The sequence below is a fragment of the Mustela nivalis genome (genome assembly GCF_964662115.1).
Source record: "Mustela nivalis genome assembly, chromosome: 3".
NCBI lineage: Eukaryota > Metazoa > Chordata > Mammalia > Carnivora > Mustelidae > Mustela > Mustela nivalis.
Genome location: NC_139022.1, coordinates 3,136,571 through 3,157,549, shown reverse-complemented (window position 1 = coordinate 3,157,549; position 20,979 = coordinate 3,136,571). Strand labels below are relative to the sequence as shown.

Sequence of the window (20,979 nt, the reverse complement as noted above, 5' to 3'; positions counted from 1 at the left end):
AGGAAGAATCAAAATAACCTTCCTGGTCCACATTGAGAATTTATAACTACTCACCAAATTTTTCTTCCATCAGTGTTTCTTTGTATTTGATTTTGCCTGGTAGTATATAACTTATATTTGGGGTTCTTTTTGATGAGGTTCTTTGTTTGTTTGTTTGTTTTTATTTATTCTTGTTTCTTTTGTCATCAATTTTTGTCAGTCTTTTTGTTTTTCAGGTTTTGTTTGTATACTTCATAAATCTTACCTTGAGGACCATTTGGCCTGAGTTTTCTCATTTATTTTATCTTTTTATTTATTTTCCCTGTCAATCTCTCTCTCTCTCTCTCTTTTTCTTTCATTTGAGTGGGGACACTAGATTGTTCAGAAGCATTCCAGGGTTCACCTTCCCTGCACAATGTTCAATACATTCAGCTACACATCACTTTAGTCAGCTCTCACCAAAATGAAAAGGAGGAGGAATTCCCAACAGAAGAAAAACAGAGGATGGGCCTTCTGAAACAGAGCTAATGGCTATAAACATAGACAATATGTCAGAAAGGGAATTCAGATTAACAATCAACCAGGCAATAGCTAGGTTGGAGAAAGCCATTGATGACAAAATGGAATTGATTAGGGCAGAAGTGAAAATCACCAGGGATGAGATTTGCAAAGTTCTCAATGAGTTCAAATCTAATCTAAATTCTTTAAATGCTAGGGCAACTGTGACAGAAGATAGAATTAGTGATCTGGAGGACATATAGAAAGAGATAAAGTTCAGGAGGAAGCCTGGAACACACATATTAGAAGCCATGAAAAGAGAATTAGGGAAATAAGTGATGCAATGAAATGTTCCAACGTCAGAATTTCTGGAATCTCTGAAGGGGAAGAGAAAGAAAGAAGGCTAGAAGATATACTGGAACAAATTCTCTATGACAATTTTCCCAGTCACGTGAATGGAACCAGGGTTCCTGGACTGGTGGCAGAAAGGCCAGCCCTGAAGATAATAGAAATGAGAAAGAACTCAGGAAACCTGATAGTGATAATGATGAATCATAATTGTCGACAAGAACACTTGAAAGCAGCTAGTGCAAAGAAATTACTTATGTAGAGAGAAAAGCCCAACAGAATAATGTCAGACATGTCGACAGAAACCTGGCAAGCTAGAAAGGGCTGACAAGACGTATTCATGCCACAAAATGAGAATAATATGCATCCAGGAACACTTTATCTATCAAGACTGACATTCAAAATGGATGGAGAGAAAAAGAACTTCCAAGGTCAGAAGGTTTAAAAGAGTATCCGACCACCAAGCTGACACTGCAGGAAATATTAAGGGGCGTTCCATAAAAGAGGAAATATCCTAAGAATATCATTGAAGAGAAATATATGGAGACAATCTATAGAAACAGAGCCTTCACAGGCAACACGATGTCAGTGAAAATGTATCTCTCAATAATCACTCTCAGTGTGAAAGGCTCAATGCGCCGATTAAACAACACAGGGTTGCAGATTGGTTAAAATGACAGGACCCATCCATATGTGTCAAAAGAGACCCATTTTGAACCTGAGAATAAATTAAGACTGAACATAAAGGGGTGGAGAAGAGTATTTCATGTCAATGGGCCTCAAAAGAAGGCCGGAGTAGCGATTCTTATATCAGATAAATTTGATTTTAAACTAAAGACTATAGTCAGAGATACAAAAGGACACTACATCATTCATAAAAGAGACTATCCACCAAGAATATCTAGCAAGTGTAAATATTTATGTCCCCAAAATGGGATCAGACTATTACATAAGAAAACTTATTAATATAAAGTGTCATATTGATATGAATACAATAATAGAGATCATATCATGCCATTCTCAGTAATGACAGATGATGCAAAAAGAAAACCAATAAAGAAACAAGAGCATTGAATGACACATTGGACCAGATGGACCTCTTAGATATATACAGAATATTCCACCCTAAAACAACAGAATACTCATTATTCTCAAGTGCACATGGAACCTTCTCAAAAATAGACAACATACTGGATCACAAATAGGGACTTAAACAATACCCAAACACTGAGATATTCCCTGCACATTCTCAGATCACAATGTTTTGAAACTGGAGCTCAAACACAAGGGAAAGTTCAGAAGGAACTCAAACACCTGGAAACTAAAGACCACCTTGCTTAAGAATGTTTGGATCAACCAGAAGATCAAAGAAGAACTGAAACAACTTATGGAAACCAATGAGAATGAAGACACTGTGGTCGAAAACGTATGGGATATAGCAAAGGCAGACCTAAGGGAGTAATACAAAGCCATCCAAGACTCCCTCAAAAAATTTCAGAAAATCTAGAGTACACCAGATGTCTCTACACCTTAAAGAACTGGAGAATCAACAACAAATTAAGTCAACTCTACACACAAGAAGGGACATAATCAAGATTAGAGCAGAGATCAATGAGATAGAAACTAGAGATACAGTAGAAAGCAAAATGAAACTAGAAGATGGTTTTCTAAAGTAATCAAAAAGATGGATAAACCATTGACGAAAATAATCAAGAAAAGAGAGAAGGCCCAAATTACTAAAATTATAAATGGAAAGAAAGAAATCACAACTAACACAATCATCACAACTTATTATCAGCAGTTATATGCCAACAAGTTAAGCAATCTAGATGAAATGGATACATTTCTGGAAAACTATAAACTTCCAAAGAAGTTTTTTGATAACCTGGAAGAAATTGATTGCCCGAATAGACCAATATCTAATAATAAGATTGAAGCAGTGATTAAAAACCTCCCTATAAACAAGAGCCCAGGACCTGATGGATAAACTGAGGAATTCTATGAAACATTCAAAGTAGAAATAACACCTATTCTCCTGAAGCTGTTTCAAAAAATTGAACTAAAAGGAAAACTTCCAGACTCTTTTTATAAAGCAAGCACTACCCTGATCCCAAACCAGGCAAAGACCTCACCAAAAAGGATAATTTAAAACCAATATCATTGATTAATATGGATGCTAATATTCTCAACAAGATACTAGCAAATAGGATCCAACAGCACATTAATAAGATTATGCACAATGGCCAGATGGGATTAATCCCTGGGTTGCAAGGATGGTTCACATTAAAAAATGAATCAACATGATTGAACAAATAAAGAAAAGAGAGAAGAAACACATAGTCTTCTCAGTTGATGCAGAAAAAATATTTGACAAAATCCAACATCTGTTCCTGATGAAAATTCTTCAAAGCATAGAGACAGAGGGAACATTCCTGAACTTCATAAAATCTATCTATGAAAAAGACACAACAAATATTATACTCAATGGGAAAAAGCTCACCGCCTTCCCCTTGAGATCAGGAACACGACAAGGATGCCCATTCTCACCACTCTTGTTCAACATAGTATTAGAAGTCCTAGCAACAGCTACCAGACAACAAAGAGAAATAAAAGGTATTCAAATGGGCATTGAAGAAGTCAAACTCTCTCTCTTCGCAGATGTCATGATACTTTATATGGAACATCCAAAAAACTCCATCCCCAAACTACTAGAACTCATACAGCAATTCAGTAATGTGGCAGGGTACAAAGTCAATATACAGAAGTCATTGGCTTTCTTATACACTAAAAATGAAAGTAGAGAAAGGGAAATCAGAGAATTGATTCCATTTACTATAGCACCAAGAACCATAAGATACCTGGGAATAAACGTACCCCAAAAGGTAAAGGATCTGTACTCGAGGAACTACAGAACACTCATGAAAGAAATTGAAGAAGACACAAATAGATTGAAGACCATTCTATGCTCTTGGATCAGAAGAATAAACATTATTAAAATATCCATACTGCCTAGAGCAATCTACACTTTTATTGCCATTCCAATCAAAATTCCACCTATAATTTTCAAAGAGCTGAAGCAAATAATCCAAAAATTTGTGTGGACTCAGAAGAGACCCCGAATCGCTAAGGATATGTTTAAAAACAAAAACAAAACTGTGGGCATCACTTTACCTGATTTCAAGCTTTACTACAAAGCTGTGATCACCAAGACAGCATGGTACTGGCATAAATAAAGATACATAGACCAGTGGAAGAGAGTAGAGAGCCCAGATATGGACCCTCTACTCTATGGTCAAATAATCTTGAACAAAGCAGGAAAAGTATACAGTGGAAAAAAGACAGTCTCTTCAATAAACAGTGCTGGGAAAACTGGACAGCTATATAGAATAATGAAACTTGAACATTCTCTTACACCGTACATAAAGATAAACTCTAAATAGATAAAAGACCTCAATGTGAGACAGGAATCCATCAGAGTCCTAGAGGAGAACATAGGCAGTAACCTCTTTGATATCAGCCACAGCAACTTCTTTCATGATATGTCTCTAAAGGCAAAGTAATCATGGATCAAGAAGATGTGGTATATATACACAATGGAATACTATGCAGCCATCAAAATAAATGAAATCTTGCCATTTGGGACAACATGGATGGAACTAGAGCATATCATGCTTAGCGAAATAAGTCAAGCAGAGAAAGACAACTATCATATGATCTCCCTGATATGAGGAAGTGGTGGTGCAACATGGGGGCTTAAGTGGGTAGGAGAAGAATAAATGAAACAAGATGGGATCGGGAGGGAGACAAACCATAAGTGACTCTTAATCTCACAAAACAAACTGAGGGTTGCTGGGGGGAGGGGGTTTGGGAGAAGGGGGTGGGATTATTGACATTGGGGAGGGTATGTGCTTTGGTGAGTGCTGTAAAGTGTGTAAACCTGGTGATTCACAGACCTGTACCCCTGGGTATAAAAATACATGTTTATAAAAAATAAAAAATTAATAAAAAAAGAAAAATTTACAATAAAAAAAAGGCAAAGGAATCAAAAGCAAAAATGAACTTTTGGGACTTCCTCAAGATCAAAAGCTTCTGTACAGCAAAGGAAACAGTCAAGAAAACAAAGAGGCAAGCCACGGAATGGGAGAAGATATTTGCAAATAATAGTAGAGACAATAAGCTAATGTCCAGGATCTATAAAGAACTCCTCAAACTCAACACACACACAACAGATAATCATGTCAAAAAATGGGCAGAAGAAATGAATGGACATTTATCCAATGAAGACATACAGATGGATATCAGACACATGAAAAAATGTTCATCACTAGCTATCTGGAAGGTTCATATTAAAACCACATTGAGATACCACCTTACACCAGTTAGAATGGCCCAAAGTAGCAAGACAGGACCAATATGCGTTGCAGAGGATGTGGAGAATGGAGAACCCTCTTACACTGTTGGTGGGAATGCTACCTGGTGCAGCCACTTTGGAAAACCATGTGGATATTCCTTAAGAAATTAAAAATCGGGGGACAAGATGTCAGGGAACTAGGCGGATGCTTCTTTTCAACCTGTACCCTAAAGTGAGCTGATTATCTACCAAGAAACTTTGACCACACTGGAAATCAGCATGAGATTAGAATTATTCACTTCTAGATCTCTTTGAGGGCAGAAGACGCCAGTGAGCAGGTAAAGTGGAGTGGGAACATTGGACTGGTACTGGAAGATAAAACTAAAGGGGTAGGGAGCCACCAAAATCAACGCATTGGAAAGTAATTCCCCAATACGAGAGTCCCCTGTGTCTGGGGAACAGCATTAACTTGGAGACTGGTTGAAAGCACTCAAAAAAAGCAGAGGATCATTGGGGGATATTGTGGGAATCTAGGTGGTTATGGATAGGGGCTTAAGTCCCCAGACAAAGGACAGCTACCACTGGTGCTGCCCCAGAGAGAGTGCGGTGAAGAAACCAGGTCTTGGTCCCTGAGGCGCTAGTGAACGCAACTGAGGGCGAGTGGGCTGCGGCTCCCATAAATGGCTGGGAACCTTGCCAGCTGGCAGAAATATCACCTCTTTGCATTCCTCACACATGTACCGAGCCATGCTATCAGAGGCTGAGACTCACCCCACACCCTCACCCTCCTCTGAGAGAGGTGCACACAGGCACCAGCCAGGAGCTCTAGGTCCCTGAGAAGACTGAGTACTCCCTGACCTCCCAGCAGAAAAATCTCAGTGTGTGATCACTGCTTGGAACCTCTCTGGTGGTCTGGAGCTGCCCAAACAACCGCGCCACAGTTGTAGTTTTGGGTAAAAGCAGGAGTTCCTGTGTTCCCAGGTACCGTGACTGGGAATCTGCACTGCCAGTGGCCAAGGGGGAACTTATGTGCCTGAAGTACCCAGAGGGGAACAGACTGAGGATTCTCTCTGAGAGGGAGGTCTGGGTGCAGTTTGCTTTCCTCTAAACCTCCAAATACCATCAAGAGCCGGCAGTGGGTGAGAAAACTAATGAACAAACATAAAACCTTCAGAGAACAAAAGCTTGAAAAACCGATTTCCTCAGAGCCAACCCCCTTGAGGGGCCCAGGAGGACTTAACTCAGGAAACACTCCCTGAAAACCCATGAGGCAGGCCCCTCCCCCAGAAATCAACCGGACTGGGGGGAAATGACAAGAGAACAACCATCACTACTTCATAGATGCAAATTTAATTTTTAATACTTTCCCACTATTCTGGTTCATTTTGTAATTTATTAATTTTTATGTAAATATTTTTTAGTCTGTTCACCACCACAATGAGATGTCCAGTACATCATATTCCCTAATAACCTTTTAACCTAATCTTCTTGATAAATATACCCATGTTTTTCTTTTGCATTCCTATTTAATATTTTAAAATTTTATTGTAGTTTACTGTAGTTTATTCTTTTCTTTATATTTATTTTTTTAATATTCATATAGAGTTAAACTTCAAGGTAATCCCCTTTCCCCAATTAATGTTACCCATATAGGTAAACCAATTTTTACTCCCCCATTATCTGTGGACAGTTGTGTCCTTTAGAAAGATATGAAGATACATCCAGGAAGAATAAAATAATCTTCGTTGCCCACACTGAGGATTTATAGACACTCTCCCAACTTTTTCTTCCACCAGTGTTTCTGTGCATTTGTGTTTGTCCTGATAGTATATAAATCTTATACATGGCGTTCTTTGTGATAGGGTTCTGTTTTTGGTTGTTTGTTTTGCTATATATATATATATATATATATATATATATATATATATATATATATCCTACATTTTTTTCAGTCTTTTTGTTTGTCTGTTTTTGTTTGTATACTTCATAAATCTTACCTTGGGGTCCATTTGGGCTGAGCCTTCTCTTTTATCTTTCTTCTCTTTTTCTTTTTCCATCTCTCTATCTCTCTTGATCTCTCACTCCTTTTTATTTATTTATTTTTTCTTTTCTCTCTCTTGTGTTATCTTCTTTCATTTCAGTGGGGACTCTTGAACGCTCAGAAGCATTCCAGGATGCACCTTGACTGTAGCACAATCGATACATCCAGCTACATGTGCTCAGCCATTTCTCACCAAAATGACTAGGAGGAGGAACACCCAACAGAAGAAAAATTCAGAGGATGGGCCTTCTGCAACAGAGCTAATGGCTACCAACATAGAAAATATGTTGCAAAGGGAACTCAGGCTAACTATTATACAGGCAATAGCTAGGTTGGAGAAAGCCATGAATGACCAAATGGAATTGAATAGGGCAGAAATGAAAACCACCAGGGATGGTGTTAATGATGGTATAACAGAACTGAAAGCCACCAGGGATGAGGACCACAATGCCTCAATGATTTCCAATCTAATCTAAGTTCTCTAAAAGCTAGGGTAACTGAGATAGAAGATAGAATTAGTGACCTGGAGGACAATCACATAGAGAAAAAGATCAGGAGAAAGCCTGGAACAAATAGCTTAGAAGCCACGAAAAAATAATCAGTGAAATAAATGATGCCATGAAACGTTCCAATGTCAGAATTATTGGAATCCCTGAAGGGGAAGAGAAAGAAAGAAGGCTAGGAGATAGAGTGGAACAAATTCTGCATGAAAATTTTCCCAACCTCGCGAAGGGAACCAGCGTTCATGTACTAGAGGCAGAAAGGTCTCCCCCCAAGATTATAGATTGTGAAAGTCCTTGAGACATCTGATTGTAAGAATGAGGAATTATAATTGTAGAGAAACTCTCTTGAAGGCACCTAGGACAAAGAAGTTCCTTCATACAGAGAAAAGCCCCTCAGAATAACACCAGACCTGTCTATAGAAACATGGCAAGCCAGAAAGGGCTGGCAAAATATATTAAGGGAACTAAATGAGAAGAACATGCATCCAAGAATACGTTATCCAGCAAGACTGACATTCAAAATGGATGGAGAGATAAAGAGTTTCCAAGACCAGCGAGGCTTAAAAGACTATGCAACCACCAAGCCAAAACTGCAGGAAATATAAAAGGGGGTTCTATAAAAGAGGAAAAATCCTAAGAATACCATTGAACAGAAATATAGATACAATCTACAGAAAGAAAGATTAAAAGGTAACACGATGTCAATAAAAACGTATCTATCAATAATCACTCTCAATGTGAATGGCCTAAATGTGCCCATAAAATGACACAGGGTTGAGGATTGGATAAAACGACAAGACCCATCCATATGTTGTCTACAAGAGACCCATGTTGAACCTAAAGATACACCCAGAATGAAAGTGAAAAGATGGAGAAGCATCTTTCATGCCAATTGGCTAAAAGAAGGTTGGGGTAGTGATTTTTATATCAGAAAAAGAGATTTTAAACTAAAGACTGTAGTCAGAGAAACAGAAGGACATAGTCAGAGATACAGAAGGACACTACATCATTCTTAAAGGGACTATCCACCAAGATGATCTCACAATTGTACATATCTATGCCCCCAATATGGGAGCAGCCAATTACATAAGAAAACTTAATCAAGATAAAGAGCCATATTGATATGAATACATTAATAGTAGGATATCTTAACACGCCTCTCTCAGAAATAGACAGATCATCCAAGCAGAAAATCAATAAAGAAACAAGATCATAGAACAACATTTTAGACCAGATGGGCCTCATAGATATATACAGAACATTTCACCCTAAAACAACAGAATACTAATTTTTCTCAAGTGCACATGGAACATTTTCCAGAACAGACCACATACTGGGTTACAAATCAGAATTCAACTGATACCGAAAGACTGAGATTATTCTCTGCATATTCTCAGATAACAATGCTTTGAAAATGGAGCTCAATCACAAGGAAAAGTTTGGAAGGTACTCAAACACCTGGAAGACCACCTTGCTGAAGAATGCTTGGATCAAACAGGAAATCAAAGAAGAACTTAAAGAATTCATGGAAACCAATGAGAATGAAGACACTTCACCCCAAAACCTATGGGATTCAGCAAAGGCGGTCCTAAGGGGAAAATACATAGCCATCCACTTCTCCCTCAAAAAAACTGAGAAATCTGGAATACACCAGATGTCTCTACACCTTTAAGAACTGAAGAACCAATCATGAATCAAACTAACTCCACAAATAAGGAGGGAAATAATATTAGAGCAGAGATGAATGAAGTAGAAACTAGAGATACAGTAGAACATATCAATTAAACTATAAGTTGGTTTTTTGAAAGAATCAATAAGACCAATAAACCACTGGCCACATTAATCCAAAAGAAAAGAGAGAAAGCACAAATTCATAAAATTATGAATGAAAAGGGAGAGATCACGACTAACACCCAGTGAGTAGAAACAATCATCAGAAGTTCTTATGTACAGTTATATGCCAATAAGCTAAGCAACCTGGATGAAATGGATGCATTCCTTTGAAAACTATAAACTCCCAAAATTGAACCAGGAAGAAATTGACAACCTGAACAGATCAATATATAGTAACGAGATTAAAGCAGTGATCAAAGAGCTCCCAAAAAACAAAAGCCCAGGACCTGACGGATTCCCTGGGGAATTCTACCAAACCTTCAAAGAAGAAATAACACCTATTCTCCTGGAGCTGTTTCAAAAAATTGAAGCAGAAGGAAAATTTCCAGACTCTTTCTATGAACCCAGCATTACCCTGATCCCCAAAACAGGAAAAGACCCCACTACAAAGAATTTCAGACCAATATTACTGATGAATATGGATGCTAAGATTCTCAACAAGATTCTAGTAAACAGGATCCAGCAGCACATTAAAAAGATTATCCACCATGACCTGGTTGGATTCATCCCCAGGCTACAAGGATGGTTCAACATTTACAAATCAATCAATTTGATAGAAAAATTAATAAGAGAAGAGAGAAGAACCACATGATCCTCTCAATTGATGCAGAAAAAGCATTTGACTAAATCCAGCATCCGTTCCTGATTAAAATGCTTCAAAGTATAAGGATAGAGGGAACATTCCTGAGCTTCATAAAATCTGTCTATGAAAGACCCACAGCAAATATCACCCTCACTGGGAAAAAGCTCACAGCCTTCCCGTTGAGATCAGGAACACGACAAGGATGCCCACTCTCACCCCTCTTTTTCAACATAGTATTAGAAGTCCTAGCAACAGCAACCAGACAACAAAGAGAAATAAAAGGTATTCACATGGGCAAAGCAGAAGTCAAACTCTGTCTCTCTTCACAGATGACATGATTCTTTATATGGAAAACCTAAAAGACTCCAATCCCAGTCTACTAGAACTCATACAGCAATTCAGTAATGTGGCAGGATACAAAGTCAATGTAGAGAAATCAGTGGATTTCTTATACACTAACAATGAAACTACAGAAAGGTCAATTAGAGAATCAATTCCACTTACTATAGCACCAAGAACCATAAGATATCTGGGACTAAACCTAACCAAAGAGGTAAAGGATATGTACTCAAGGAACTATAGAACAAACATGAAAGAAAATGAAGAAGACACAAAAAGTTGGAAGACCATTCCATGCTCTTGGATTGAAAGAATAAACATTGTTAAAATGTCTATACTGCCTAAAGCAATCTATCTCTTTAATGTCGTTCTGATAAAAATCTACCAGTATTTTTGAAAGAGCTGGAGTAAATAATCCTAAAATCTGTGTGGAATAAGAAGGGACCCTGATTTGCTAAGGAAATGTTTAAAAAGAAAAACGAAACTGGGGGTTTTGTGTGGTTTTGTTATTACGTGGTTGCATAGTCTTTTAAGCCTTGCTGGTCTTGAAAATTCTTTATCTATCCCTTCATTTTGAATGTAAGTCTTGTTGGATAAAGAAATCTTGGCTGTATGTTCTTTGCCTTTAGTGTCCTGAATATATCTTGCCAGCTCTTTCTGGCTTGCCAGGTCTCTGTGGACAGGTCTGATGTTATTCTGATGGGCTTTTCTCTGTAAATAAGAGTTTCTTTGTCCTGGCTGCTTTTAAGAGGGTCTTCCTACATTTTTAATTCTTCATTCTTACTATTATGTGTCTCGAGGACTTTTGAGAATCTATAATCTTGGGAGGAGAAATTTCTGCCTCTAGTACATGAATACTGGTTCCATTCGTGATATTGGGAAAGTTTTCATGGACGTCTTGTTCCACTGTATCTTCTAGACTTCTTTCTTTTTCCTTCCCTTCAGGGATTCCAATAATTCTGATGTTGGAATATTTCATGGCTTCATTTATTTCACTGATTCTGTTTCTTGGCTTCTAATCTGTTTTTTCCAGGGTTCATCCTGATCCTTTTCCTCTATCTGATTGTCCTCCAGATCTCTAATTCTATCTTATTTCTCAGTTACCCTAGCTTTGAGAGAACTTAGATTAGATTGGAACTCATTGAGAGCATTGTGAACCTCATCCCTGGTGGCTTTCAGTTCTTCCCAACCATTGTTAACATCATCCCTGGTCGCTTTCAGTTCTTCCCTAATCAATTCCATTTGGTCATTCATGGCTTTCTCCAACCTAGCTATTGCCTGGATAATTTTTAGCCTGAATTCCCTTTCTGACATATTGTCTATGTTTATAGCCATTAGTTCTGTTGCAGAAGGCCCATGCTCTGTATTATTCTTCTGTTTTCCATTCCTCCTCCTAGTCATTTTGGTGAGAGATGTCTGAATTGATGTAGCTGGATGTATCGACCATGGTGCAGTCAAGGTGCACCCTGGAATGCTTCTGAGCATTCAGATTTCCCCACCCAAATGAGAGAAAAAACGAATAAGAAAAAGAGAGAGAGAGGAAAAAAAAAAAAAAAAGGAAAGATAAAAGAAAAGGTTCAGCCCGAATGGGCCCCAAGGTAAGATTTATGAAGTATACAAACAAAAACAGACAAACAAAAAAACTGGTAAAATTATATGACAAGATATTTGTGTGTGTGTATACACACACACACACACACACACACATATGTATATATATGCAAAAAAAAAAAAAAAAGAAGAAGAAGAAGAACCTTGTCAAAAACAACCCCAAGTATAAGATTTATATACTATCAGGAAAAACACAAATACACAGAAACACTGGTGGAAGAAAAAGTTTGGAGAATGGTTATAAATTCTCAGTCTGGGCGAGGAAAGTTATTTTGATTCTTCTTGGATGTTTGATATCTTTGTTAAAGGACTCAACTTTCCTAAGATAAAGGGGGATTAAAAATTGGTTTACCTATCGGGACAGCATTGATTGGAAAGGGGGTTACCCTGAAGTTTAACTCTGCATGAATACTAGAAAATAAAAATAAAAAAAGAATAAACTAGACTAAACTTAACTAAAATTAAAAAAAATTTAAAAAATAGAAAAGCAAAAGAAAAACACAGGTGTAAGAATCAAAAAGTTTAGGTTGGAAGGTTATTATGGAATTTGATGTACTGGACATCTCTCTGATGGTAAAGAGGTTAAACAATTATCCATATTAAAAAAATGAACCAGAATATTGGGAATGAGTTAATAATAAAAGTTTTATCTATGAAGTAGTGGTGGTTGTTCTCTTGTAGTCTTTCTTCTTCTTCTTCTTCTTCTTCTTCTTCTTCTTCTTCTTCTTCTTCTTCTTCTTCTTCTTCTTCTTCTTCTTCTCCTTTTTCTTCTTTCCTGTTGGTTTTCTTGGGGAAAGGCGTGCCACGTGTTTTTTTCAGTCAATGTTTTTTTCCGGAGTTAATTCCTCCCTCCTCCTTCAAGGCAGTGGGCTCTGAGGAAACTGGTTTTTCAGGCTTTTGTTCTCTGGAGGTTTTTATGTTATGTTTGTTAGTTAGTTTGTTTGTTTTCTCTCACCTTGACAGCTTTTTATGGTTTCTGGAGGTTTAGAGGAAAGCAAACTGCACCCCGACCTTCCTTTCAGAGAAAAGCCTCAGTCTGCTCCCCTGTGGGTGCTGCAGAGCTGCTGGCAGAGCTGGTTCCAAGTCACAGTCCTTGGGGATGCAGGATCTCCTGCTTGTACCTGAAACCATGTCAGTGGCTGCTCTCTGGGCAGCTCCAGACCTCCAGAGAGGTTCCAACAGTGATTGCACACTGAGATTTTCCTACTGGTCCGGGCTGGTAGTGTCTGGTCTTTCCGGGTCTGAGAGCACCAGGCTGGAACCTTCGCCCACCTCTCCCAGGGGAGGGTGTGGGGTGTGTTTGTCTCAGGCTTTAATAGCTCTGCATGGGTCTAAAAGCCCCGGACTGGCACCCACCTATCTCATGGGAGCATGTGGGGTACACGCATCTCAGGCTCTGATAGTATGGCATGGCATTCTGTCCTCTGGCGAGGCTCCCAGCCTCTCACAAGAACCAGACCCCATGCATTTTTGGGCACACTGGCCGCTCAGGGACAAACCCTGGTTTCACCACCTCACTCTGGCTCAGTGCCAGGGGAGGCTGTCCTGTGTCTGGAGACTTAAGCCCCTGTCCCTAGCCACCTTGATTCCCACAATTTCCCTCCACAAAGCTTTGCTCTTTTTTAGTGCTTTCAACCAGACTCCAAGTTAATGCTGGTCCCCAGACAAAGGGCACTCTCATATTGGGGTATTACTTTCCAATCAGTCACCTCTGGTTGCTCTCTCCCACTCCCCACTCTGCTTTACCTGCTTATTGGCATCTCCTGCCCCTGTAGAGATCCATACATGTACAATTCTTATCTCAGTCTGATTTTATGGGTGATCGGAGTTCTTTGGTAAATAATCAGCTCACTTTAGGGTACAGATTGAAACGGCGCCTCCTCCTACTTCCCCGTCTTCTTGTCTCCTCGTATTCTTCCATTTTCTTAATGAATTTTTTTATAATTTTAATATACAGTGTAAACTTTCTGGGCAAATTTGTTCTTAATAATTTTATCCTTTTGATACAATTGAAAAAGGAATTTTTATTTTTTGGTTTGTATAAAAATGTAATTGATTTTTTTAAAATAACTTGCCTCTGTCTCTCCTTTGACAAGGCTGTTCTGCACTGACAGTAACAATTAATAAAACTAAAACACAACCTATAAAGTGGGATAACATATTTGTAAATTGCATATCCAATAAGTGTTAGTATCAATTAACTTATAAGATGGAAACCTTCTAAAAATAATACAAATAAAAATGGGTAGAAGACATGAAGAGTCAACTGTCTAAAGAAGATACACAACAGATACCTGAAAGAATGCTCAGTATCACAGATCATCAGGTAAATAAATCAAAAATAACATGAGATATTAGCTCATTCTGGTGTGAAAAACTAAAATAAAAATTAAAAGAAAGAAAGGTATTGGCAAGAACGTGGAGAAAAAGGAAATCTCATGCCCTGTTGGTGAGAATGCAGACAGGTGCAGCACTGTGGGAAACAGTATGGAGGTTCATCAAAAAGTTAAAAATTGGGGCTCTGGGGTGGCTCAATCTGTTAAACATTGGAATCTTGATCTCAACTTAGGTAATGATCTTAGGGTGGTGAGTTCAAACCTTGGGGCTCCATGCTGGCTGCAGAGACTACTTTTAAAAGTGCTGAAGACAAACCATAAGTGACTCTTAATCTCACAAAACAAACTGAGGGTTGCTGGGGGGAGGGGGTTTGGGAGAAGGGGGTGGGATTATGGACATTGGGGAGGGTATGTGCTTTGGTGAGTGCTGTGAAGTGTGTAAACCTGGTGATTCACAGACCTGTACCCCTGGGGATAAAAATATATGTTTATAAAAAAAAAAAAAAAAAAAAAAAAAAAAAGTGCTGAAAATAGAAATGTTTTATGATCCATAAGTGTACTGTTAAGTAGTTACCAAAATAAAATAAAATACTAATTCAAATAGACACACTTATCCATATGCTTATTGCAGTATAGGGATATTGCAATTTACAATTGCAAATTTGGAAGCAGCCAAAGTGCCCATGGATAGATGAATGGATAAAGAAGTTGTGGTATATGTATAAAATGGAATATCATTTAGCCATTAAAAATAACCAAATCTTACCATTTGCAATTATGTGGATGGAAATGGAAAGTAAAATGGTAAGTTGAATAAGTCTGTCAGGGAAGGACAAATACCGTAGACTCTCACTTATATGTGGAATTTAAGAAATGAAACAAAGAGGGAAATAGAGAAAGAGAGAGAAACCAAGGAATAGAATCTTCACTATAGAGAACAAACTGATGGTTACCAGAAAGGTGGTGAAAAGGGGATGAGTGAAACAAGTTGTGAAGGTTAAAGAAAACACATGACAATCATTAGGTTACGTATAGAATGTTGAATAACTATATTGTACAACTTAAACTAATATAACAGTGTATGTTAACTATACTGGAATTAAAGTGTAAAACTTTAAAAAATGAGGAATTGAGGTAAAGTTTGATGGCCCTTGCAATATTTTTGCAACTATTTTATAAGTTTGAATTCTGTTTACACATTAAGATATATTTGAGTAAAACGAAACCAAAACTAATAAACCAAAACCTGGTCATTGCAACAATTTCTAATTTTAATTTCTAATTTCATTTTCTTTTTTCCATAATTTATCTTCATGTCATATTTAATACCAAGTTAATATGCTTATAATTTAATAAAGTACAATATTAATTCAAAGTGTTGAGACTTTTTTATTCCTACATACTAAAATTGTATATTTCCTAACACAAACTACATATCTAATTTTTATTTTGAAAAATGCTTCCTTTTGGCAAAAATAACTTTGGATCATATTAGTGAAAAAGTCAACATTTAGAAATATTAGCTGAATACATGATTGTTAAAACATTATTTAATTCTCTACAGTACATTTATGCTATTAATTTTCTTTTTTTAATTTTTTCAGTGTTCCGAGATCCATTGTTTATGCACCACACCCTCTAGGTAAGCAAGATTAAGTTTTATTAATTAAAATATTTTCTTGGAATTATGTAATAGATAAATGACATTTTGTTAATTATATCTCTAGTAGCCAAAATTATTTTGGAGTGAATTAGCTAAAAGTGTTTAATGTTAGTAAGATTTATTACATTCCAAAACAATCAGACATAAGAATTAGGAAGTACACTCTTTTTGTTTCTGTGTGTCTTTAAAAATGATTTTTTATTACTCTTTAATAATGTTTTTTAACAAATGATCAAAAAGTTTATTTTGCTTTCTCTATTGGATGGCAAGCTAATAGCAAGGATTCTCAAAGCACAATGCACATCCGATTCACCAAGTTAGTCGAATAAATGAACTACTTTGAAATACAACCAGATACCCACTGAGTCAGTAATTAGCATTATTTAACAGAAATCATCATTTTTAACAAAGTGCTTAAATTATTAGTAGCAATTATAATATAATAACCAGAAGTTTGTATTTTTTTTACCAATAGAATTAAGAGATAGTTATAAGGATTGATAGAAAACATTTAAGAGATTTTTCTTTTGGGAATTCAAACATATTAGTCACATGCCTTAAAAATATTTTGTTGTGAAGAAATTGACTACAGAATGTTTCAAGTGATGCCAAGTTTGAAATAAAGAGCAAATGACTTTCCTGGTTGTGTTTACATCATCCTTCCATGTTAAGAAAGTGTCACATCTGAGAAATCTCCTAGTCTTTCAACTGAAGGCTAGAAAAAGAGATATGTTATAATGACAGAGAATTATCAAACGAAGATACAATTTTCTGTTAATTTTGAGCAAGCAACTGGTAAGTTAAACTCTTTTTGTTGAGGAAGAATTTCAACTCTCAGATATACTTTTTGGAATCGTCTGATAACTAATCCATTGTCAGTTGAAGAGTTGGAATTATTTTAAAGTATGAATTTCAAGTTTCTACTGGTAAAATGTTCAATAGTCTCTGTTCCAAAACAAACAAACAAAAAACAAACAAAAAATTACTAATATTGTAGGTAATAAAAAATTTAGGACAGACACCAAAAACAATGAAATTAAATGGCCAATCTTTTCAAACATCTTCCTCTTTTGGCCTATTGTTGTGCATTTCTCTAGAAAACAGAATAAGTTGATTAATGTCTTAATTATTTTATTGTTCTATATGCATTCATCAATTTCAGCACATATGTCTTCTGTACATTGATCCATATGTCCATTTCCTTTACTTTCTTGTTTTAACTTACTTCTTAATGTGTTCCTTTCACTGGGCTTTGTTCTATAGGCTACTCTTCATTTAGACTTTAGCTTCTAGCTAACCCAGGAGGGAAGCATTGCCTCCCTCCACATTTGATCAGTCCCATGGATAATCTGTAAAATAATACCTTTTAAAAAATTGCAATGACACCCACCAATATTTATTTTTTCTCATTTATAGGTTTATGTAATTTGCATTTTATATCTCTGTTCATTGACAGAAAGCACACTGAAAACAATTTCTCTCACTCTCCTCTTTTTTTTTATAAATTTCTATCATTAAGCATTGTATCTAATATATAGGAAATATTTATTGACCTTTTCAGTTAATGATAATTAATTCTGGGACAGTAACTAACAATCTAGGGAAATATTTTAAAATTTGATATAAATGTCTAAAAGTATTAAAAAGTAAAATATAAACAACAGAACATAATGAAAGAAACATATGCATACACAATGGTTAGAACATTCTGAAATTATAGTGACTTCTAAACTAGACTTTTATTTAAAAATCAACCACTGGAAATGTGCCACAATATCCTGACTACCTACATATGTATGTATTCAAAATACATTAGGTCTTGTTAAATAATTAATTTAAATATTTCCCATACATGAAAGAAATTTTCAATATCTGTTACTGCATGACCTCAAGATAATATAAACTTTGAAAAACAGAATCTTTGTTTATATTCATTTCTGTATGTCCATAAGTTTAGAAAAAAAAGTTATTTTTATATGTTGGATCATTTTATATAGAGTAAATGTGAAGTAATTATAGCTAATAGCTGTCACTTCCAGTCAGCGAACAGGAGAAGAATTAGACAGAAACAAGTCAGCTGCAAAAGATTGGGAGCAGGGTACAACAGTCAAAAAGACGGCTGCCCCGAGTAACTACCAAGTCTCGCTTTTATTAGATAGAAACAGTAACTAACAGAAGAGTCGATGAAGGTCAAATATTAGTCATGCATCTTGTAGATAAATAAGAAAGAGGTCAGAATATGTCTGTACAAGCAGTATAAGGTTTATAGCTGAGCAAGCACATCCAAAGGACTCATCTAAGTAGCCACAGGTGCTCTTGGGGGGAAAGAGGAGATAACAGAAAAATTAAGCAGGCGGCGTTCTGTCTTGAAAAGGCCAGGCATCCCAGCTACTCAGCTTCAAGGCCATATATTGTCCTTTCCCCCAGAGGTCTGCTGCAGAATCTGTTTTTTTGTTTGTTTGTTTGTTTTTGTTTTGTTTTGTTTTGTTTTATTTTTTTAAATTTATTTTCAGTGTAACAGTATTCATTGTTTCTGCACCACACCCAGTGCTCCATGCAATCCTTGCCCCCTCCAATACCTACCACCTGGTTCCCCCAACCTCCCATCCACCACCCCTTCAAAACCCTCAGACTGTTTCTCAGAGTCCATAGTCTCTCATGATTCACCTCCCCTTCCAATTTACCACAACTCACTTCTCCTCTCTAACTCCCCTTATCCTCCATGCTATTTGTTATGCTCCACAAATATGTGAAACCATATGATAATTGACTCTCTCTGCTTGACTTATTTCACTCAGCATAATCTCTTTCAGTCCGGTCCATGTGGCTACAAAAGTTGGGTATTCGTCAGGAGGCATAATACTCCATAGTGTATATGGACCACATCTTCCTTATCCATTCGTCCTTTGAAGAGCATCTTGTTTCTTTCCACAGTATAGCGACTGTGGCCAAAGTTGCTATAAACATTGTGGTACAGATGGCTCTTCTTTTTACTACATCTGTATCATTGGGGTAAATACCAGTAGTGCAATGGCAGGGTCATAGGGAAGCACTAATTTTAACTTCTTGAGGAATATCCCCACTGTTCTCCAACGTGACTACAACAACTTGCATTCCCACGAACAGTGTAAGAGTGTTCCCCTTTCTCCACATCCACGCCAACACATGTTGTTTCCTGTCTTGCTAATTTTGGCCATTCTAACTGGTGGAAGGTGGTATCTCAACGTGGTTATAATTTGAATCTCCCTGATGGCTAGTGATGATGAACATTTTTTCATGTGTCTGATAGCCATTTGTATGTCTTGATTGGAGAAGTGTCTGTTTATATTTTCTGCCCATTTCTTGATATGATTGTCTGTTTTGTGGGTGTTGAGTTTGAGGAGCTCTTTATAGATCCTGGATATCAACCTTCTGTTTCTACTGTCATTTGCAAATATCTTCTCCCATTCCATGGGTTGCCTCTTTCATTTCTTTTTTTTTTTTTTTTTTGACTATATCCTTTGCTCTGCTGAAGATTTTGATTTTGATGAAATCCCAAAGGTTCATTTTTGCTTTTACTTCCTTTGCCTTTGGAGACACACCTTGAAAGAAGTTGCTGTGACTGATATTGACGAGATTACTGCCTATATTCTCCTCTAGAATTCTGATGGATTCCTGTCTCATGCTGAGGCCTTTTATCCATTTTGAGTTTATCTTTGGTTACAGTGTAAGAGAATGGTCAAGTTTCGTTCTACATATAGCTGTCCAGTTTTCCCAACACCATTTATTGAAGAGACTGTCTTTTTTCCACTGTATATTTTTTCCTATTTTGTCAAATATTATTTGACCATAGAGTTGAGGGTCCATATCTGGGCTCTCTACTCTGTTCCACTGGTCTATGTGTCTTTTTTTATCAGTACCATGCTCTCTTGGTGATCACAGCTTTTTAGTAAAGCTTGAAATCAGGTAACGTAATGCCCCCAGTTTTATTTTTGCTTTTCAGTATTTCCTTAGTGATTTGGGGTCTATTCTGGTTCCATACAAATTTATTATTTGCTGCAGCTCTTTGAGAAATACCAGTGGAATTTTGATCGGAATGGCACTAAATGACTAGATTGCTCTAGGCAGTATAGACATTTTTACAATGATTATTCTTTCGATCCAAGAGCATAGAATGGTCTTCCACCTTTTTGTGTTTTCTTTTTTTTATTACAGCTATAAATTTATTTATTTTAAGAAAAACAGTATTCATTATTTTTTCACCACACCCAGTGCTCCATGCAATCCGTGCCCTTTATAACACCCACCACCTGGTACCCCGACCTCCCACCCCACTGCTACTTCAAACCCCTCAGATTGTTTTACAAAGTCCATAGTCTCTCATGATTCACCTCCATACAAGAGCATGGAATAGTCTTCCATCTTTTTGTGTCTTCTTTAATTTCCTTCATGAGTGTTCTGTATTTCCTTGAGTAGAGATCCTTTAACTTTTCAGTTAGGTTTATTCCCTGGTATCTTATGGTTCTTGGTGCTATAGTAAATGGAATCAATTATCTAATTTTCCTTTCTGTACATTCATTGCTAGTGTATAAGAAAGCCACTAATTTCTGTACATTGACTTTGTATCATGCCACGTTACTGAATTGGTGTAGGAGTTCTAGTGGTTTGGTGTTGGAGTTTTTTGTGTTTTCCATATAAAGAATCAAGTCAGCTGTGAAGGGAGAGTTTGACTTCTTCATTGCCAATGTGGATACGTTTTATTTCTCTTTGTTGTCTTATTGCAGTTGATAGGACTTCTAATACTATGTTGAACAACAGTAGTGAGAGGGGGCATCCTTGTCATGTTTGTGATCAC

General features: G+C 36.9%; 1 long non-coding RNA gene across 1 annotated transcript in view; it reads left to right on the top strand.

Annotated features, from left to right (window-relative positions):
- LOC309861262 overlaps nucleotides 1–10,251 on the top strand; it is a 155,777-nt gene extending 145,526 nt beyond the window's left edge. The window contains exon 2 of the long non-coding RNA XR_014309832.1: nucleotides 10,171–10,251. This is a non-coding gene — a long non-coding RNA (uncharacterized lncRNA). The remainder of the gene's footprint in view (nucleotides 1–10,170) is intronic.
- Nucleotides 10,252–20,979: the final 10,728 nt, after the last annotated feature.